Source organism: Amblyraja radiata, chromosome 2 (assembly GCF_010909765.2).
Source record: "Amblyraja radiata isolate CabotCenter1 chromosome 2, sAmbRad1.1.pri, whole genome shotgun sequence".
NCBI lineage: Eukaryota > Metazoa > Chordata > Chondrichthyes > Rajiformes > Rajidae > Amblyraja > Amblyraja radiata.
The window spans coordinates 104277007-104300619 of NC_045957.1; positions in this window are offsets into that span (position 1 = coordinate 104277007).

The window sequence follows — 23613 nt, forward strand, 5'->3', positions numbered from 1 at the left end:
TTGAAATTTTTTATAAAATTCTGCACTCAGGCCATCCGGGCCCGCTGCTTTTCCGTTCTTTAGCGAACTAATTGATTCTATAATGTCTTTTACTGTTATTTCAGCATTTAACAATTCTCTACCTTCCTGATCTAAGCTATTGATTTGACATTCTTGTAAAAATATTTCCATACTATCTGTTTGTCCTGTTAGTTTTGACAAATAAAGATTTTTATAATATTGTAAAAATCTATCATTAATATCTTTTGGAGTAGTCAGTATATTTCCATACTCAGATCTAATTCCGTGTATCATCTTCTCATCTTCTAATTTTCTAAGCTGTCGTGCTAGTAATTTTTGAGGTTTATCTCCAAATTCAAAATACACTTGTTTAGTTTGTTGAAAAAGTTTAATAACTTGATTAGAATATATTTTATTTAATCTATATTTTACTGATGCAATTTTATTACTTAACTCTTTGGAAGGCTGTTTTATATTTTCATTATCTAGACGTTTTATCTCATTTTCTAAATTTTGTTCTATTTTTCGATTTTCTTTATTGAGATGTGCTTGTGCGGATATTATTGCGCCACGCATGAATGCCTTAAATGTGTCCCAAAATAGTGATGGGGAAATTTCAGGATTATCATTAGTCGCACCGCCCCCCCCCCCCCCCCCCCCCCCCCCCCCTTTTCCAGAGTAAACAAAAAAATCCAGAGTGAAAAAACAATTAAAAAAATTGGGGTGCAATCTTTTTTTATTCTACACCAGGACAGAGTGAGACTTGCCTTTGGGTTCCTTGGCCCTCTTGCAGCCGCACAGCCACTGGATGACCCTGGCATTGCGCTCTATGACAGAGAGGGCAGAGGGCGGGGGCTCGTTCTTCCCCCAGAGCGGCTCGTTGCCGCTATCGCTGCTGTTGTGGGATGACTCGCTCTCCGAGTCTGGGCAGGTCACGCTGCAAAACTTGAGGGCAAGGCTTTCGAAGTCGGCGTCGGCCGCAAACCTCCCCCTGGCCAGGTTCTCGCCCAAGCCCAAACAGGCTCGGGAGAAGCGGCAGTTGAGGTCGAAGTGCGAGCGCCGCAATCCGCCTTCACCAAACCGGCAACCGGCTGCTGCTTCTTGGGGCGCTGCTGCTGTGGTTACTTGTGCACCTTGGGATGCTGCTGGCGTGGTGACTGGGGGCGGGGGGGGGAAGAGGAGGGGAGGAGGAGAGGAGGAGGAGTGGAGCGGGGGGAGAGAAGGAGGGGAGGGGGAGAGAAGGAGGGGAGAGGGGGGGAGAGCAGGAGGGGTGGGAGAGAAGGGGGGAGGAGAGAAGGGGGGGAGAGAGGGGAGAGGCCGGGGTGTGGGGAGAGTAGGGGGGGAGAGGAGGGTTGGAGGGGGGGAGAAAGGAGAGAGGCCAGCGGGGAGGGGAGAGGAAGGGGGGAGATGGGAGGGGAAAGAGGAGAGAGGCCGGGGGGGGGGGGGGGGAGAGGGGGACAGAGAGGGGGGGGGGGGGGGGGGGTGGTGGTGGGAAGACCCGAGCCGAGTTTTATCAAAGTTTACCAAGATCAGAGTTTTATAAGTATAGAGATATGATTGAATCAAAATCAAGGATTATAAATTCACATTTCAAAAATGGTTTCACAATTCAGTAGTACTGATTTTCAGTATTCCATACTGATATTTGATAATACATGAGGTTGCATGCAAAATACTGATTTTCAAAAATCCAGTTTCTGTGTAGTACATTCTATTGCATTTATGTGAGAAATACCGATTTCCCCAACAAAATACTGATTTTCAGCCGTCAAAATATGGAAATGTTCGGTGAAACTTGGCAGCTCTGCAATTATTCACAATCACATTGTGTTTGAGAATTCAAAATGTGATTTGTGATCTTGTTTATGAGTCATCATGGAACTAGAATTTGTTATGACAGTAAAATAGGTTAGTTTGAAAGCGATCATAGTAATGTAAATGCACCATTTAGTTTGACTTCAATTTTCATGAAGGAAATTGAAGTCAAACTAAATGTTGTATTCACATCACTATTCCATGTTGAAATTGATGTGATGTGAAGTTGTTAGGTCAGGAGGACCATTAAAGGTACACTGCACACACTAACACAGTCTAACAGTAACAGGCAATCAACACACAAACCATTTTCTAAAACTTACAGTATTTTATTTGCAGTTTTTGCATGCTCCTTTATAACATTTTACATAACATTTTACAACAGTACAACTTGATTATTAAAACAAAGACAACTTCAATTCTTGATTAAAAAAAAATACAACAATATCCCCAATCATTCCATTCGACCCACTCATTACTCTTGACTCAACCAAAATTATTTCTGAAATATTGGTCATAAATGTGGTGCAAAAATGCTCCAAAATAAGGCTCAGAATGCACCAGAGAGCATCTAAAACCCCAGATATGCACCAGAGAGCATCTAAAACCCGACCCATGCCGCGAGGGACTTTGCGCTTCACGCTCGTGATCTGCACATTATTTCACATAAAATGTTTGTAATCCTGTCATGCCACCCCCTTTTTTGAAAAGCTTTGTACGGGCCTGTTCAGCAGAGTAATTCAGCGAGTCTGGCAGCATTTCTGGAGAACATGAAGAGGTGACATTTCGGGTTGGGCCCTGCTTCAGATTGATTGTGTGGGGTGGTGGGGGGAGAAAGGTGAAACAGACGTGGGGGCAGGACAAAGCCTCGTGAATGTTGACCGGATACAGGTGAGGGGGGTATTTGATTGAATAAAGGCCTGAGCTGAAAAGGCGAGAAGTGTTAAGTAAAGAGCCTGTCCCACTTGGGCCATCACTTACGCGACAGGCCTGTAGTGACTGACACGCGGCGGTCCCACGAGAGTCGTGAGCGTCATCATGCGCCCGCATAGCCGTCTGGAGCACGTGACGTCATTTCAAGATAGACACAAAATGCAGGAGTAACTCAGCGGGACTTGACCCGAAACGTCACCCATTCCTTCTCTCCAGAGATACTGCTGGTCCCGCTGAGTTACTCCAGCTTTTTGGGTCTATCTTCAATCTTCTTGGCCAAGTGGGACAGGCCCTTTAGAAACTGAGTTATGAAGCCATAGGAAGGAATATAAGTGGAAGGGGATGGGTAAGGAGAAGTGGAGGAGTGGGTGTGAATTCAGGTGAGGTACAGGAAAGTGATGGGAAAGGAAAATAAATAATCAATAAGGGATTTGTTTGTAGGTTATTTACCTAAAATTGGAGAATTCAATGTTCATACCGTTAGGTTCTAAGCTACCCAAGCGGAATATGAGATGCTGTTCCTCCAGTTTTCCTGTGGCCTCACTGACAATGGTTGAGGCCCAGGACAGAAAGGTCAGTGTAGGAATGGGAAGGGGAGTTAAAATGGTTAGTAACATGTCTTGACAGACCGAGCGCAAGTGTTCGGCAAAATGGTCACCAAGTCTACTTTTGATCTCGTCAATGTAAAGGAAGCCAAATCAGAAACACTGAATGTAGTATTCCCCATGTGCCTTCCTGTTTGCAGACTTTGACTGTGGCTGAGTATTGAGCAGCATTCTACCAAGGTACATGTATTGACTACTTATCAGACCGTTTTACTTCTGTGCCTGGCAAGTACTCAGTTGCTGCTCTTATCAAGAAAGGTGCAGGAGCTGTGCAAATTGAACAGCAACTTGCAACATTCTGTAATTTACAGGATATCGCTTCTTTGTCACAAGTTGCGAGCTAATTTGCACATTTGTAATGGTATGCATCATTCACATGCTATTCTGTTCCAGCAAATTCAGTCCCTGTATCACCTATATCAGACAGAACTTTTGACTGAAGTGTGTAAATCAACAGTACATTTCAGATGTGCAGTATTGATATTTGCAGCGAAGAGTATGCTGTTTAAATGCTAAAATTGTGAAGGGATCTGACAGATATTTAAAAGGATTAAGAATGCAGGCACAGTAAAAGAAGATAGGCTGTTACCAGTGGCAGAGGACTAGAGGGAATGATGTGGTGACTGTCAAAAGAAACAGAATTCACATGATTAAAGACTTATTCACATAGAAGGGTGGATTGCACTACCGGAGTTAACAGTGGAATCTGTTCAACTACTGGGCAGCACGGTGGTGCAGTATTGCTGCCTTACAGCCAGAGACCTGGGTTCAATTCTGACTCTGGGTGGTGTCAGTAAGTAGTTTGTACATTCTCCCCTTGACCTGCGTGGGTTTTCTCCGGGAAGCTCCGGTTTCCTCCCACACTCCAAAGACATACAGGTTTGTATGCTAATTGGCTTGGTATCAATGCAAAATTGGCCCTAGTGTGTGTCGGATGGTGTTAGTGTGCGGGGATCATTGGTCGTTGCGGATTCGGTTGGCCAAATGGCCTGTTTCCATGCTGTATCTCCAAACTAAACTCTAGAGTTCAAAATGAAATAAATAAATACCTGAAAAGAGCACATTTGCAAGGCAAGGTCAGATCAGCTGGATGCTGATTGAGAGAGCTGTTATGGAGTCAATGAACCAAATTGCCACTTTCTTTGCTGTAATCGTTCTTGATTCTTTTATGGTTCCTTGAGCCTACTCCACTATACTTAAAGCGCACAACTAATATGATCTCCCTTCCATTTCCCTCTCTGATCCCAATAGTCCTAGCTTTGCAAATAGTAATAAATCAATTGCCCTCAGCCTTGAATTTACTGTATTACTTAGCAATCTCAGCTGTCTGGGATACAATAAAAAAAATTGCATGACCTCGGAAAGAAGAAAATCCTCCTTATTGAGGGTCTGTCGTGTATTCACATATCCTGAGATAAACTGCTGGAGAAACTCAGTGGTTCGTGCAACATCAAGGAGGGAAATGAACAGACAACGTTTCAGGTTAAGATTCTTCTTCAAAAGAATGTCGTTAGTCCATTTCCCTCCCTAGATGCTGCCGGACCCACTGAGTTCCTCAGGTATTTTATTTTATTTTGCTCAAGATTCCAGTATTTGTAGTTTCTCATGTCTTCGTATCCTGAGACGATGAGTGGGTTTTAGAGTCTCAAACACGAGTAAACATCCTCACTGCAGCCACCATGAAACCTTATCAGAGGGATTACCTCTCATTCTCCTCAACTGCAAGCGTTATAGGTCTATTCTTCCTCAAAATATAGCCTTTCCCACTGGGAAGCAGTCAAATGGACCTTAAGTGTACGTCTTCTGTGGGAAGTGTCAGATTCCTTAAATAAAATTAAAATGATACACAGCACTCCAGAAGTGATCTTACCTGCACCGTGTACAATTGTTGCAAGACCTTGCTACTTTTACACCTATCCCATTTGTAATAAAAAACAACTTCCATTTGTCTTTCAAATTACTTAGATGCTGGTGTGTCTGAAAAGGGATATATAATAGTCCTAGACTATTTGATTAATATTCTGTTTTCCATCCTTCCAAGTTGTTAAACTCAAAATTTTCCACATTATACTCTACATTATCCTCTTGCTCACCCTATTAACTTATCTGTATCCCTTTTCAGATACTTTGTGTACTGTGCACATCTTACTTCTTCATATTTCCAATCTGAAGGTCATGACCCGAAATGTCACCCATTCCTTCTCTCCACAGATGCTGCCTGTCTCGCTGAGTTACTCCAGCATTTTGTGTTCACTTTCACACTAGTCAATTTAAGCATTTAAGAGTGTTTATCTGTCATATGCATCCGATATGAACCAAACAATGAAATTCTTACTTACTGCACCTTTACATTAAATGCACCAATAAGCACACAATAAATTATCAATTTTCTAAGTAAACTAGAGCATGATAGTGCAAAAACCAAAGTGCACAGAGCAACCATAATAGTACAAAGCTTGTAATAGTTTGGTGCTGAGTTAGGGTTGTGCTTATGGGCCTGTCCCACTGTACGAGGTAATTCAAGAGTTCTCTCGCATTTTCCTCTGATTCGAACTCGGAGAATGTCCGTAGCGGGTCCGTAGGAGTTCGGGGATGCCTCGTAGCGGCTTGTACGAGTAACGGTAGGTACTCGGGAAATCTGGTAAACTCGTGACGTTTTTTCAACACTGTGAAAAATGTCCACGAGTAAAAAAATACTCGTGATGAAAAAAAATCACTACGAGACATCCACAAACTCCTACAGACCAGCTACGGACATTCTCCGAGTTTGAATCAGGGGAAAACTCGGGAGAAGTCTTGAATTACCTCGTACAGTGGGACAGGACTTTTATGGCTTGTGCAGGGTGCTTCAAGAAACTGATGATTGATGGGATGAAGCTGGTCTTGACCCTGATAGTAGAGGTTTTCAGGCTCCTTCACGATAGAAACTGCTAGAAGGAAGCATGACCAGAGTAGTGTAGGCCTTTGATGTTTTCAGCTGTCTTTTGAGGCAACGTTTTCTGTAGATTCCTTCAGTGGTGGGGAGGTCAGTATTCATGATTGACCAGGCACTGAATGAATGAATGAATGAATGAATGAATGAATGAATGAATGAATGAATGAATACTGTTCACCTCTTTCTGCATCATCGTGATGCAATCAGTCATTAGGCTCTCCAGCATATAGAATAAGTTCAATGGAGTATTCAGCGACATGCCAAATAAACTCCTGAAGACATAGAGGCATTGGTGAGCTTTCTTTTGAATTGCATCAAAGTGCTGTGTCTAGGATACATATGTTCATGTCATAGGAGCAGAATTAGACCATTCAGCCCATTGAGTCTACTTATCCCCATTCTCCTGCCATCTTCCCACAACCTCTGACACATTTACTAATCAAGAACCTGTCAACCTCCTCTTTAAACTACCCAAACACCTGGCTTCCATAGCTGTCTATGGCAATGAATCCATAGATTCACCAGCCTCTGGTTAAATAAATTCCTCCTCGTCTCCTTTCTAAAGATATGTCCTTTTATTCTGAGGCTATGCCCTCTGGTCCAAGACTCTCCCACTAGTGGAAATATCCTTTTCACCCACTCTATCCAGGCCTTTCATTATTCGGTAGGTTTCAAAGAGATTCCCCCTCATCCCTCTAAATTCCAGTGAGTACAGGCCCAGAGCCATCGAATGCTCATCATACGTTAACCCAATCACCACAGGAATTATTCTCGAAAGTCTCTTAAATGCCACTGGGCCCTCTCTAATATTAGCACATCCCTCCTCAGTGTGTGGCCTCAGAAGAGGTTTTGTTGGTTTTATTCACAAGAAATTCTAATAAAATGTATAGCATTATAAGACTTTGGTTAGGCTGCATTGGGAGTATTTTGTGCAGTTCTGGTTGCCCCAATACAGGAAGGATGTGGAGGCTTTGGATAGGGTGCAGAGAAGGTTTACCTAAATTATGTCTGCATTAGGAGGTTTTAGCAAGGGGTGGGAGTACAGGAAGAAGTTAGACAGACTTGGATTGTTTTCTCTGTAATGTCAGAGGTTGCAGGGAAACCTGATAGAGGTGTATATAATCATGAAAGGCATAGATATGGTAGACAGTCGGAACCTTTTTCCCCCCGGATGGAAATATTTAAAAAAAACAATATTGCCACGACTCACGGGCCTGAGCTATAGGGGGAGATTGAGCAAGCTAGGACTCTGTTCCTTGGAGGGCAGGAGGATGAGAGGTGTTCTTATATGGGTGTACAAAATTATGAGAGGAATAGATTGGGTAAATGCACAGAGTCTTGTGCCCAGAGTGCGGGAATCGAGAACCAGAGGGCATAGGTTTAAGGTGAGGGGGGAAAAGATTTAATAGGAACCTGATAGGTAACTTTTTCACACAAAGTGTGGTGGGTGTATGGAATGAGCTGCTGGAGGAGGTATTTGAGGCAGGTACTATTGCAATGTTTAAGAAACATTTAGACAGGTACATGAATAGGACAGGTTCACAGGGCCAAACACAGGCAGGTGGGACTAGTATAGCCTAGCATGGCCGTCCGAAGAATTTTTTCCCCCAGAGTAAGAAAAAATCCCCAGAATTATTTTTTAAAATATCGGAGCACAATCAGTAGGTATGTTGCAAAGCCTACCTGAAGCGTCTTTGAAAATCTTCCGGTGCGGGTGTGCGCGATTTTGGCGCCGTTTAGAGGGGGCGGGTTTAAAACGCGATTTTCTCTAGGCTGTTCAAATCGAAAATGTTCAGCCTAGTTAATTATTAACGAAAAATCGCTGGAAGACCCCGTCGCAAAAGCTATTATTAGGTTTAAAGGCCTTGAATAATAGTTATAGTAGTTTAAAAATCAATCTCTAAACCCGCGCCCGACAGCAACCGCAGGGTCTCATAAAGCAAACCACAGAAGTTAGACTGTATATTTTTACATTCAAAAGGGCTTCTAAAGATCCCTTTATACTAAGTTTACTATTGCGAGTAGCTCAATTTGGGCCCATTATATCGCGCAGTATTTTTCTGGGCATTTGGGGCACAAATCTACCGCAATGTGAACGTTCTAAACCAGCGCGTTCCACAGGGACCCACTGGAAAGCTGATTTAAATGGGCATTTATTTACAGCAATTGAACACTAAATTCCTTCCATTTGGTCTATAAATTAATGTAAATGAGATTTAAAAATCATGTTTTATTGTGAATTATTTGTGAATATTATTTGGACATTTAGGCTATTTAAAAATGTTAATCATTTATTAAGAAATGGATAGATGTTTAGATCTAGTAATTGAAGTCTGAAATTAGCTACAATTAGGTAACTAACTAATTATATGCTTTAATTTCAGGTCATCCAAGTAAGATTATTTTATATTTGTTTCAGAATGCTTCAATCTATGATAACTGAAAATTTCATTCAGTTCTCTTAATTTTTAAGAAAGTTATGGGCTTTTGACTGTTCACGATCACAACTTTTTTGTTATGCCCATAGAAAATCAATAGGGAACAAGATGCTCATTTCCGAGTATGAAAATGGCCATAACTTTTTAAATACTTGAGATATGAAAGTGAATTAGGTGTCAAATTAAACTTATTTTTATGCTTTATCTGATGGGATAAATTACAGACTTGATTTTTTAAATCTCAAAATTTTGTAACATTGCTACAATCAGCGTTTCCACTTTGTCGGAAATCGCCCGCAATTCTGGCTCCAGCCGCTGGGGGAGAAAGAAATGCGCCCATCCGCGCCTGCGCAGTTGGGGAAGCGACGCAAAATGGCGCCGTCTATCCGCGCGAGTGCAGTGGGCCCGGACGGGATCAGACTACCATTTGTGGTTCACCCATTGAGCGCGATGCCTTGTGTCTACACCAGGTAAGTTGTGGAATGGGGGGGGTGCGTTGTCTGCCCGCCCGCCCCAACGTTTCCATCTGCGGTGTCAGAGCCTCGCTATCGGCCAGCCTGGAGGAGACCGTCCTCCCGTGGCCGGGCGGGAGCGGCTGTAACCCGAACACCAGACGCCGCTGCGGCGGGGCCCGCTGCCCTCGCCTCCACCCACTGCCGGGGCCCAAACCTTCTTCCGCCCCTGCCCCCCCCCCCTCCTCTCTCCCGCACCCCTCCTCTCTCTCTCTCCCCCACCCCTCTCTCTCTCCCCCTCCTCTCTCTCTCTCCCGTCTCTCTCTCTCTCTCTCCCTCTCTCTCTCTCTCTCTCCGTCTCTCTCTCGTCTCATCTCTCGTCTCGTCCTCTCTCTCTCTCTCTCTCTCTCTCTCTCTCTCTCGCTCTCTCTCTCCCCCACCTCTCTCTCTCTCCCCCACCTCTCTCTCCCCCACCCCTCTCTCTTCCACCTCTCTCTCTTCCACCTCTCTCTCTTCCTCTTTCTCTCCTCCCCCACCCCTCACCCTGTTCCTCCCCCCCTCCCTGTCCACCCCCCCTGTCCCTGTTCCTCCCCCTCCTCCCCTTCTCTCTCTGCCCTCACTCTCTACCCCCCCCCCCCCCCCGCCTCTAGACACGCCTGTGAGCTGGTGGCTATGCGTCAGTAGATGGGGGCGGTTATGGGGTAATAGGAGCAAATTAATAACATTAATATATTGACAAAGGGGTAGTTAGCATGTGTGCGAAGGGGGCAGTTAGTGTGTGGGGGTGGTTAATGTGTATGACGCCCTCCCCCCCCCGCAACCGCACGTTGGGGGAACAGACCCAACGGGTCTGCACTTGGTCTAGTTCTCCTTAATTCTACCACAACCATTGAAGAAGCTGCTAAAGCTATTGCCAACCTCTCAGATGCTCAGAAGCTGTACCTCATACAGAATCACTTTAAACTGGGTCCAACATACAAATATTGTGCCTTCTATAAGAATGGATGCTGGCGAAGATTTAACCCTGACTAGTTACGAGCATACCCCTGGCTTGTATATAACGATCATGTGGATGGCGTCCTTTGCCTACCTTGTGCCTTGTTTGCGAACAACAGGAAATCACTTATCGTTAAGTCAAGGTAAGTCAAGTCTATTTGTCACATACACATACAAGATGTGCAGTAAAATGAAAGTGGCAATGCCTGTGGATTGTGCACAACAACGGAACAGGTGCTCCTGAACGTATATTGCCATTTACCACTACCTCTACCAATGCAAGGGCATTCGTTGGCCTTGCCCTGTAAACCAACCCTGGTTCCGCAAATCCTGTCATGCCACCCCCTTTTTGAAAAGCTTCGTACGGGCCTGCCTAGTATAGCTGGGCCATGTTATCCTGTGTGGGCAATAGGGCCTGTTCTACGCTGTACGACTCTATGACCAGAGATCATAGCATTAAGGTGAGTGTGGGAAAGTTTAAGGAAATGTGAGTGCCTGCTACATGCTGCCCAGGGATGGTGATTAAGGTAGATATGATGGTGGCATTTAAGAGACTTTGGATAAGCACATATTCTTCATTATGAATTGATCTGCCTCTGCTTCAAAGTGACCAATGTTTATAGTCTTCAAAAGGTTTAATGAAAATTATCTGGTGTCAAATATTTTGCTAGCTTTCTCTTATTTTGTTTCTCCTTTCATTTTACTCATCTTCGGTGATTTCTAAAATTCTTCCAGGCATATTTTTAATCCTTTCCTTTCAATCTAATCCCATCCTTAACTTCTTCAGCTAGCCACAGATGAATCAATTTTCTCATGGACACTTTATTTCTCAGTGGATTCTTTATACCTCTGTGAAGGAAAGAATAATTCTTAGTTTAAATCTTGTATAATTGGTTAATTTTATTTTCAGCTATGTTTTTCCTGAACATATTGAGTGTTTTGATTCTACAGTATATTATCATTTACATTCAAAATTTGAAAACATTCTGCTTTTCTTGTCTGAAGTGCACTCCCTCCAGAATTTCACTCCAGCAGTTGATTTCAGTAGGTAGAATCATAGATTGGTGCAGCATAGAAATGGGTTATTTGACCCACCACATCCATCTACACTTGTAGGTGTACGTGAATGTATGTATACTTTAAATAATCTCATCATGACAATCATTGAGAGTTCCTGCTCCACAGGAGACAAAACCAAGGTGTTTTGGAATATCACACCGCATCTTCCATTTATTGTTGCTAGCCCCATCTCCAGTTTCTCCCATCCAGTTGATGAAGAAGGATCCTGACCCAAAATGTCACCTGTCCATTCCCTCAACAAATACTGCCTGATCCCCTGTGTTCCTTCAGTACTTTGTGATTTTCTTCTGATTACTGTGGTTGCTTTCCTCCAAATCCTCTGCTATTCTTGGGCATTCGATTACTTCTGCATGACCACGCCCAATAAATCGCAGTGCTTCAGGTGAAAATTCATAAAATATTTAAGAAAATGTTCTCTGGTCTAAGTATGATTTCCAAGTTAGGAATGAGGGAGATGTAATAAACGGTGCCAATCTCCTCAAACTTCTATGGAAGTAGAGGCATTGATGAGCTTTCTTTATGATTGCATCATTGTGCTGGGCCCAGGACAGACCTTCAGGACAGATATGCACAGCCAGGAATTTGAAGTTTTTGACACTCTCCACCACCATCCCATTATTGAAGACAGGTTTGTGGATCCTTGGCCTTCCTCTTTTAAAATCAATGATCAGTTGGTTTTATTGACGTTGAGGGCAAGGTTTTTGTTCTGACACATGATGCTTGGTTGAATTGTTACGCCTTTGTGCAAAGAATCTAACCCAAATGGCCCTGTACTGCCCTTCTTTCTTGCCTTTAACAGTATTTACAGTATACCAGTATTAATTTCATTAATACCATTCATCTGGTTGCACGGCAAGGATATTGTATGTAGTTTACGAGAGGAAGAGATGTAAATAATTTACACAGTGGTGTTTCTTGCAAGTTTGTCAATGGCATGTGCATTCAAAATATCCCAGAGGAAATTAATACATGAACATTCTGTGACTGGACCAGCAGAGTTTTTGAAGCTTTGTATCTGCACAAGAACCAATTCATAAATCAATTCTGTTTCCTTCAATTAATTGTATGTGCCATTTATCCTGACCAAATACTTCATTCCAATCTTGTCTATTATTTCTTAAATTAACAGAAAGGTCAGTGAGTCTCTTGAGTTTTGATTACCTTTTCCAGATGACATTTATTAATTTCATTGCTTTAAAGCTATAACTTTGAAGACATTTTCATTTTGTTAGCATTAAGAATGTCAAGGCAATTGGTATGCTAAATGAACACCGCTACTTCAAAATTAGATTGGGTTCTGCTGTTTGTGTCGTTGATGACAAGTTTGTATCATTCCGGAAATTGATGGGCACTTCTGGTCATGAACAACATCATTCCCCATGCAATGCTTTTTTATGGAGCATTGAGGCAGATGTAGAAACAACCTGTCCTGAGAATGGGCTTCAGTGAAGAAACCTGGAGCAACTTCCCCTGGGAATGGACATCAGTGAACTCTCCTGGAACCAACTTATTGTAGAGCAGAGGGATCTAGGTGTTCAGGTACATAGTTTCTTGAAAGTGGCATCACAGATGGATAAAAAAAAGGTGATCAAAAATGCTTTGGCCTCATTAATCAAAGTATTTAGTATAGAAGTTGGGATAGACTTTGCCTTTACTTTATTTAGGGATACAGCCGGCCCACTGAGTCTGCACCGGCCGGCTGATCACCCCACACACTAACACTATTCTATACACTAGGGACAATTTAACCATTTTAGCTAAGCCAATTAACCTACAGACCTGTATGACTTTCGAATGTGGAAGGAAATCGCAGCACATGGAAAAAAACCCATGCGGTCACACGGAGAATGTACAACCTCCGTAAGGACAGCATCCATAGTCAGGATCGAACCCAGGTCCCTCGTGCTGTAAGGCAGCAACTCTACCGCTGCGCCACTATGCCGCATGTTATGTTACATGTTTACAAGACATTGGTGATGCCATTCTGAGTATAGTATTCAGTTTTGGTCACACTGATGTAGGAAAGATGTTGTTAAGGTGGAAAGGGTGCAGTGAAGATTTACAAGGATGTTATCAGGACTCGAGGGCCTGAGCTATAGGGAGAGGTTGAGCAGGGTATGACTTTATTCCTTGGAGTGCAGGAGAATGGGGTGTATAAGATCACATGGGGAATAGATAAGGTAAATTAACAGAATATTTTGCCCAGAGTAGGGAATCAAGAACCAGAAGACATAGGTTTAGGGTGAGAGGGGAAAGATTTAATAGGAACCTGAGGAGAAACTTTTCACGCAACATTTAAAAGACATTTAGACAGGTACATAGATAGGAAAGGTTGAGAAGGATATGGGCCAAAAGCAGGCAGTGAGACTAGTGTAGATGGGGCATCTTGATTGGCATGCTAATTATTCGGTAATTTTATTAAATCTCCCTCCCAGGACATTGGTCCTCCTCCAGTTCAGGTGCAACCTGTCCCTCTTGTTCTGGTTGCCTTGCAATAAATTCTCAGCCACATATTCATTGCCCTATCGTCTTATTCGTATTCTTACCTTCACCTGACACCAGAAGTAATCCAACTGCAAGCTGATCTTATTCCTAAGAAGCTTCTCCTTTAATTCCCCTACCACTGGCTTGAGGCTCACTGGCTTATAATTTCCTGCTTTGCCTCGGCTGTTCTTCTTAAACAGATAAACAATATTGGCTATTCTCCAGTCCCCTATGGCTGAAGAGGATTCAAAGATCTTTGTCAAGTCACCAGCTCTCTTTCCTTTCACTATAACCTGGATTAGATCCTATCAGTCCTTATCTCTCTTAATGGTCTTCAAGAAACTGATCACCACCTCCTTCTCGATTTCAACATGCCCCAGAATATCAGTGCACCCTTCCCTGATGTTGCCATCCTCCATGTCCTTCTGATGAATGCCGTTGTGAATGTATATACGACATACATATGCTAATCTATACACGACCTTTGCAAAGCCATCAAGAATACCAAGACAATTCCAGACCAAGCTAAAATCCCAGAATAAGCACACAGACAGCAGAAAGCAAATGGCCAGAAGGCGTCCTTGGCTGTGTCCTCAAACTCTAGATGCACCAGCTACAGGAATATTTACGGACAACATCAATCCTCTCCCTATGCTAATCTGTGGTTCCCACCTGCTTTAAGAGGCAATGTTACAAAATTTTGAGATTTAAAAAATCAAGTCTGCAATTTATCCCATCAGATAATGCATAAAAATAAGTTTAATTTGACACCTAATTCACTTTCATATTTTCAATATTAAAAACGTTATGGCCATTTTCATACCCGGAAATTAGCATCTTGTTCCTTATTGCTTTTCCATTAACTTATCACAAAAGCTGTGATCAAGGACAGTCAAAAGCCCATAACTTTCTTAAAAATTAAGAGAACTGAATGAAATTTTCAGTTATTATAGATTGGCGCATTCTGAAACAAATATAAAACATCTTACTTGGATGGCCTGAAATTAAAGTGTTCAAGTGTTCAAGTGAGTTTATTGTCATGTGTCCCTGTATAGGACAATGACATTCTTGCTTTGCTTAAGCACACAGAACATAGTAGGCATTTACTACAAAACAGATAAGTGTGTCCATATACCATAATATAAATATATACACACATGAATAAATAAACTGATAAAGTGCAAATAACAGAAAATGGGTTATTAATAATCAGAGTTTTGTCCAAGCCAGGTTTAATAGCCTGATGGCTGTGGGGAAGTAGCTATTCCTGAACCTGGTTGTTGCAGTCTTCAGGCTCCTGTACCTTTTACCTGAAGGTAGCAGGGAGATGAGTGTGTGGCCAGGATGGTATGGGTCTTTGATGATACTGCCAGCCTTTTTGAGGCAGCGACTGTGATAAATCCCCTCGATGGAAGGAAGGTCAGAGCCGATGATGGACTGGGCAGTGTTTACTACTTTTTGTAGTCTTTTCCTCTCCAGGGCGCTCAAATTGCCGAACCAAGCCACGAAGCAACCGGTCAGCATGCTCTCTACTGTGCACCGGTAGAAGTTAGAGAGAGTCTTCCTTGACAAACCGACCCTCCGTAATCTTCTCAGGAAGTAGAGGCGCTGATGAGCTTTCTTGATAATTGCATTAGTGTTCTCGGACCAGGAAAGATCTTCAGAGATGTGCACGCCCAGGAATTTGAAGCTCTTGACCCTTTTAACCATCGACCTGTTGATATAAACGGGACTGTGGGTCCCCCTCAACTCCTTCCAAAGTCCACAATCAGTTCCTTGGTTTTGCTGGTGTTGAGGACCAGGTTATTGCGCTGGCACCATATGGACAGTTGCTCGATCTCTCTTCTATATTCTGACTCATCCCCATCAGTGATACGCTCCACAACAGTGGTGTCGTCAGTGAACCTGATGATGGAGTTTGCACTGTGACTGGCTACGTAGTCATGAGTATAGAGTGAGTACAGCAGGGGGCTGAGCACGCAGCCTTGAGGTGCTCCCGCGCTGATTGTTATCGAGGCTGACACATTTCCACCAATACGAACAGACTGTGGTCTGTGAATGAGGAAGTCGAGGATCCAATTGCAGAGGGATGCGCAGAGACCCAGTTCTGCGAGTTTGGTAACCAGCTTGGAGGGGATGATTGTGTTAAATGCCGAGCTGTAATCGATGAATAACAGCCTGACATATGAGTTTTTGTTGTCCAAGTGGTCCAGAGCGGAGTGGAGGGCCAGCGAGATCGCATCCACCGTTGATCTAAAGACTATAATTAGTTAGTTACCTAATTGTAGCTAATTACAAAATTGACTGTTGTGACGGAAATAGTAATAAACATCCAGACTGCCTTGAAAATTCAAAAATGTGATATTCTCAAGATCAGAAATTTAATATTATTGTATTATATGCTGTAAGTCCGTAACAGATAGGTAAATAAATTACAATTTCTAGCAATAGACCAGGTATTTATGGAGAAGATCAGTTGCTACCTGGTACATTGGAATATCATAATCAATAGCATCATCATAATCCTCAGATTGTAACCAATAAGCAATGTACACCTTGTTTTTCCTCAACTTTTCAATTTTGGCATTGTAAACTACAAGTTTTTGCCTTTCAAACCACGCATGACATGCTTTCTGCCCACTACTTTCCCATTAAGAATGTCCTGTAGATTCAATTTCCTAAGAAAAGGATAATTGTTTTAAATAGCCTAAGTATCCAAATAACAAACTAATCCCATTCATGCAAGAATTCACAACATGCTTTTCAAATCTCACTGTCATGAACATATGCCAGATGGAAGGAATTTAATGTTTAATTCCCATAAATTAATCTAGAAACATCTACTTTCAATATAATCAAAATTATTATTTTTTGCACAATAAATGTGGCTAAAGCTGTTGTGTATATTTAGTATAAAAATATTGATTATGCAATTACACAAAATATAGACGATTTAGATGTTCTTATGACATGATTGTCCAATAAAAATGAGGATTTAAATCATCTTGCGAGTGGGTGTTTCTGGATTGGAACGTTGCATTTGCGGTCAATTTGAAGCTCATATCGGCAGGAAAGACACTGCCGAATCGTATGGGGTCCAATCACATTTTCGCAACGTAAACTTAGATTAAAACCACCTCAAGAAGCAAGATTATATGTAAAATAAACGACTTAGCCTTTGTTTTATCCCGTTCTTGCAATCCGTCACGTAGTAGTGTTGAGGGCGTTTGAAGTCGCTTTTTATTTTAATCAAGCTATGAAATGTAGGTATTGTAACATCGCTACTTTAATAAGACCAATATCATCCCAATGCCAAAGGAAAGTAAGAGCATGCCTTAATGACTTTGACATCCACCATTATTGTTTGTCATCTAACAGAATGATTTGGACGAGAACATACAAGGCATGTTTAGCAAGTTTGCAGATGACACAAAAGTGGGTGCAATTGGAGATAGTGAAGATGGTTGACAAAAATTGCACCAGGATCTTGATTGGTTGGGTGGGTGGGCTGAGGAATGGTTGACAGAATTGAATACAATTTGAGGTGTTGGATTTTGGATAGTCTTACACACGAGCAGGACCTACACAGTGAATGGCAGGGCTCTGGGGTGTGTTGTGGAGCAGAGGGATCTATGAGTGCAGGTACATAGTTCCCCAGAAACTCAACATTTTAACCTGCCATTCAGAGAATTAAAAAGACACAAAGTGCTGGAGCAACTCAGCAGGTCAGGCAGCATCTCTGGAAAACATGGCTAAGCGAGGTTTTCAGTCGAGGCCCTTCTTCAGACCCCGTCTCTGTTCGTCTCCGTCCTCGTCTCTGTTCTGTGCAATATTCACATATTGTATTGCGAGAAGTCATGAGCTGCTTTGAGAGTGGAGTAGTGATGGTTTTGTTTGTTATATATGAGATGTAGTGCAGTATGGGTTGAGGGAGAGTATGTGATAGAAGATTGTGGTTAAGTGCACTGCAATGATTTTTTATGAGTAGTAGAGCTGCTGACAGTGCAATTACGAGGAGAGTAGATTTCATAACTTGATAACTCTACTGAGATCATTAAACCTTTTCTTACCCTGTTCCTCTTCCCACTGATGACAATGATGTTTATGTTATGGGGAGAACAGAAAGCATAATTAACATGCACCGAATGTCTTTTTCAATTCCTGAGACATCCAGCCTGGCAAAAAAAATATGGAGAGATTGTGCAGGCTAGGACTTTATTTCATGGAGCGCAGGAGACTGAGGGGTGATCATAGAGATGTATAGAATCATGAGGGATATATATAGGGTGAATGAACATAATCTTTTTCCCAGGGTAGGGGAATCAAGATGTACTGTTGATGGCAGAAGTTTAAGGTGAAAGATTTAATAGAAACCTATGGGGCAATTTTTTCACAAAGAAGATAGTGGATATATGGAATGAGCTGCCAGAGGAGATAGTCGAGGCAGGTACAATATAACAACATTTAAGAGACATGTGGACAAGTACTTGGATAGGAAAGGTTTAGAGGGATATAGGGCCAATGAGACTAGGTTACCTGGTGCATGGATGAGTTGGGGTAAAGGGTGTGTTTTGATGATGTATGGTTCTGTCATCATAATTTTTCATCTGCTATTGAGCATTATCAAATTCTGATCATAAAGAGTCAATGGTCAAATAGACTCAGTAAACATTTGCCTAGTTTTTGTATTTTGGGTAAATTCCAACAGTGTTTAACAAACAAGTGTTTGTTAGCATCTGACCCTTTAAGATGTGCAGCCTAGCTTCAGGTGGTAGAGCCCAGCTCTAACTGGAACTAGCCACCCATAATATTATCTTCCAGCTAATGAACAGCACAGTTAGCTCTAGCTGTATGCTTGAATCACTCAGGTGAGGACTCAGCGTGTGGCTATGTGGCAGACTGCTGCCTGCATTGCAATCAAATTTATTCATGCATCATAAGCCCTGTGCCTGTTTTCAGGACCTGGTAGATTTATCAACGATCATCTCTCTCAATCCTCAAAAAAACTCCTATAACGACACTGTTTTTTCCAATTATTAACCCTGATTTTTGACACCATAAAAGATGGGCAAAAAGCATTAATAATGTAAAACAGAATTGGGGTCAATGAGGTAATTGTAACTTCCTTTATTTTAACTGATTTTAGTGCAAACTGAGAAAAAGAATGAGGAAAATATTTCCTGAATTGTCAGCATTATCTGCTTGTACATGAAAATTGCAAATTAATACAGATCATCAAGTTGCCTGCCAGATGTGGTCTTACTGCAAACATGGGGCAAAGGTTAACCAACTACCATTTTGAAGTAGCGATATTTCTGTCTGAATTACATGCTCAGGTATACAGCCTGTCACTGGTGGATGTAGAAAGTACATGTGATTGTATGAAAGTGGCAGCCAGGGAAAGCTCAGCTGGTGTACCTAATCTGCTTCAAACTGTTTCAAGGTCAGTTTATTGTCACATGTACCAATTAAGGTACAGTGAAATTTGAGTTACCATGCCGCCATACTAAGTGAAAAGCAACAAGACACACAACCACATAAAAGTTAACATAAACATCCACCGTAGTGGATTCCACATTCCTCACTGTAATGGAAGGCAATAAAGTTCAAGCTTCTTCCTCTTTGTTCTCCCACGGTCGGGGCAGTCAAACCATCTGCAGTTGGGGCGATCAAAGCCCCCGCAGCCGACGATCGGGGTGATCGAAACTCCCGCGTCGGGGCGGTTGAAACTCCCGAGTCGGCCACTTCTTACCAGAGAACATGGGTTTCGCAATGTTAAAGTCCACAGGCCCTGGTGTTGGAGCTTCGATCCCCGGCAAAGGGATCACAAGCTCCGCGGTGTTAAAATCCCGCAGACTCCCGCAGCTTGGAGCGCTCGTCAATCTCCAGGAAAGGCCAACTCCACGATGTCAGGACGCTGTGGGGACGTAGATACGATACGGAAAAAAAATCGCATCTCCGTTGAGGTTAGAGATTGAAAAAAGTTTTCCCCAACCACCCACCCCCCACATAAAACAAACCAGGGAACACTAAAACATACTTTTTAACACATACTAAAAATAACAAAAAAGTAGAAAGGACAGAAAACGAGGCATAATTCATAAAGACCTGTTAGTTCCAAACGAATTTTCAACTTTTTATAGCTCCATATTGTGCTCTGGTTCTTAACAGCATACAATGCATCCTTTAGCAGCTTCAGTTGTCACTTCTGTAAATGAAAAATGTGTTAAGAATTCCTATGAATTAATTAAGTTCACACTTTTTTACTCTCTAACTGCCAGAGTTAAGCAATGTAAATACCATTCCTTAATTCCTTAGTTCCATGGAGTGTTTGCATTATATATACAGGACATTATATTTTTCAGAACTGCTCTTATGCACTATATACAGTGCCCTCCATAATGTTTGGAACAAAGACCCATCATTTATTTATTTGCCTCTGTACTCCACAATTTGAGATTTGTAATAGAAAAAAATCACATGTGGTTAAAGTGCGCATTGTCAGATTTTATTAAAGGGTATTTTTATACATTTTGGTTTCACCATGTACAAATTCCAGCTGTGTTTATACATGGTCCCCCCATTTCGGGGCACCATAATGTTTGGGACACATGGCTTCACACTTGTTTCTAATTGCTCAAGGGTGCTTGAATGCCTCCTTAATGCAGGTATAAGAGAGCTCCCAGCAGCTAGTCTTTCCTCCAGTCCTTCCATCACCTTTGGAAACTTTTATTGCTGTTTATCAACATGAGGACCAAAGTTGTGCCAATGAAAGTCAAAGAATCCATTATGAGACTGGGAGACAAGAATACAATTGTTAGAGACATCAGCCAAACCTTAGGCTTACCCAAATCAACTGTTTGAAACATCATTAAGAAGAAAGAGAGCACTGGTGAGCTTACTAATAGCAACGGGACTGGCAGGCCAAGGAAGCCCTCCACAGCTGATGACTGAACAATTCTCTCTATAATAAAGCAAAATCCCCAAACACCTGCCCACAGATCAGAAACACTCTTCATGAGTCAGGTGTGGACTTGTCAATGACCACTATCCACAGAAGACTTCATGAACAGAAATACAGAGGCTACACTGCAAGATGCAAACTACTGGTTAGCTGCAAAAATAGGATGGCCGGGTTACAGTTTGCCAATAAGTAATTAAAAGAGCAACCACAGTTCTGGAAAAAAGGTCTTGTGGACAGATGAGATGTAGATTAACTTATATCAGAGTGATGGCAAGAACAAAGTATGGAGGAGAGACGGAACTGCCCATGATCCAAAGCATACCACCTCATCTGTGAAACACGGTGGTGGTGGTGTTATGGCCTGGGCATGTATGGCTGCTGTAGGTACTGGCTCAGGTATTGATGATACAACTGCTGATGCTAGTAGCATAATGACTTCTGAAGTGTATAGACATATCCTATCTGCTTAAGTTCAAACAAATACCTCAAAACTCATTGGTCAGCGGTTCATTCTACAGCAAGACAATGATCCCAAACATACTGCTAAAGCAACAAAGGAATTTTTCAAAGCTATAAAATGGTCAATTCTTGAGTGGCCAAGTCAATCCCCTGATCTGAACCCAATTGAGCATGCCTTTTATATGCTGAAGAGAAAACTGAAGGGGACTAGCCCCCAAAACAAGCATAAAACTAAAGATGGCTGCAATACAGGCCTGGCAAAGCATCACCAGAGAAGACACCCAGCAACTGGTGATGTCCATGAATCGCAGACTTCAAGCAGTCATTGCATGCAAAGGATATGCAACAAAATACTAAACATGACTACTTTCATTTACATGACATTGCTGTGTCCCAAACATTATGGTGCCCTGAAATGGGGGGACTATGTATAAACACTGCTGTAATTTCTCAATGATGAAACCAACATGTATAAAAATTGCCTTTATTATGGCCTTGGGGTACTGATTGTGGATGATCAGCCATGATCACATTGAATGACACAAAGCTGGGTGGCAGTGTGAACTGTGAGGAGGATGCTATGAGAATGCAGGGTGAATTGGACAGGTTGGGGGAATGGGCAGATGCATGGCAGATGAAGTTTAATGTGGATAAATGTGAGGTTATCCACTTTGGTAGCAAAAACAGGAAGGTAGATTACTATCTAAATGGCATCAAGTTGGGAAAAGGGGAAATACAACAGGATCTGGGGGGCCTTGTACATCAGTCTATGAAAGTAAGCATGCAGGTACAGCAGGCAGTGAAGAAAGCGAATGGCATGTTGGCCTTTATAACAAGAGGAATCGAATATAGGAGCAAAGAGGTCCTTCTGCAGTTGTACAGAGCCCTAGTGAGACCACACCTGGAGTATTGTGGGCAGTTTTGGTCCCCTAATTTGAGGAAGGATATTCTTGCTATTGAGGGAGTGCAGCAAAGGTTTACAAGGTTAATTCCCGGGATGGCGGGACTGTCATATGCTGAGAGAATGGAGCAGCTGGGCTTGTACACTCTGCAGTTTAGAAGGATGAGAGGGTATCTCATTGAAACATATAAGATTGTTAAGGGCTTGGACACGCTAGAGGCAGGAAACATGTTCTCGATGTGGGGGGAGTCCAGAACCAGGGGCCACAGTTTAAGAATAAGGAGTAAGCCATTTAGAACGGAGACGAGGAAACACTTTTTCTCACAGAGAGTGGTGAGTCTGTGGAATTCTCTGACTCAGAGGGTGGTGGAGGCAGGTTCTCTGGATGCTTTCAAGAGAGAGCTAGATAGGGCTCTTAAAAATAGCGGAGTCAGGGGATATGGGGAGAAGGCAGGAACGGGATACAGATTGGGGATGATCAGCCATGATCACATTGAATGGCAGTGCTGGCTCGAAGGGCCAAATGGCCTACTCCTGCACCTATTGTCCATTGTCTATAATGGCGGTGCTGGCTCGAAGGGCCGAATGGCCTACTCCTGCACCTATTGTCTATTGTCTATTATAATCTAACAATGTGCACTTTAACCACATGTGTTTTTTCTCTACTACAAATCTCAAATTGTGGAGTACCGACGCAAATAAATAAATAATGTCCCAAAAATTATGGAGGGCACTGTAAATAAATACCATATGTCCTCTGCAGAATAGAGATGATTGAGCCTTGACTGGCCTTCTACCTCCTGACCCACTGAGTTCTTCCAGCAGTTTATTTTTGTATGGATATTGGTATTTGTTTATTATTGTCACGTGTGCCAGGATGCATTGAAAAAAAACAAATGTGCATATCATTCCATGCATGAGAACAACCAATTTTTACACTAGTACAGTAGATAGTGCAAACAAAAAATAAGCAAAGTGCAGAATATAGACCAGATTTTTAAAAAGTGCAAGGACCGCAACAAGATGATTTGGGAGATTGGGACTACATCCTTAGCTGGTGAGTTGCCCATTCAGCAATCTGGTAACAGCAGGGAAGAAGCTGCTGGTGGTGTCTGGTGGTACATGCTTTCAGGTTTTTGTATCTTCTCCCAATGGGAGAAGGGAGAAGTGGATGTATATGGAGTCTATGGGCGGTTGGGGTGGTACTGATTTGTGTAAAGGACTAAATTGCGTGCACAACTTTGCAATTTCTTGTGATTCTCGGCATAGCAGTTGCCAAACCAACTTTTGATGCATCCCTTTAGGATGCATTCTATGATGCATAGGCAGAAATTGGTGACAACCTTTGAAGCCCTGTCGAATATCCTTACATTTCTGAGGAAGTAGAGGAGGAATTGTGGTTTTGTGAGATAATTGGCTAATTTCCCTAATAATTTGTAATTGCTACAAATCACTTGGATCGGTTTTATGACGTCTCTCTTTCAAATCATTGGCAGTGCAAGTTAACGGCCAAAATAGTGGCATCAATACTAATACTAAATGTTTGTGTAT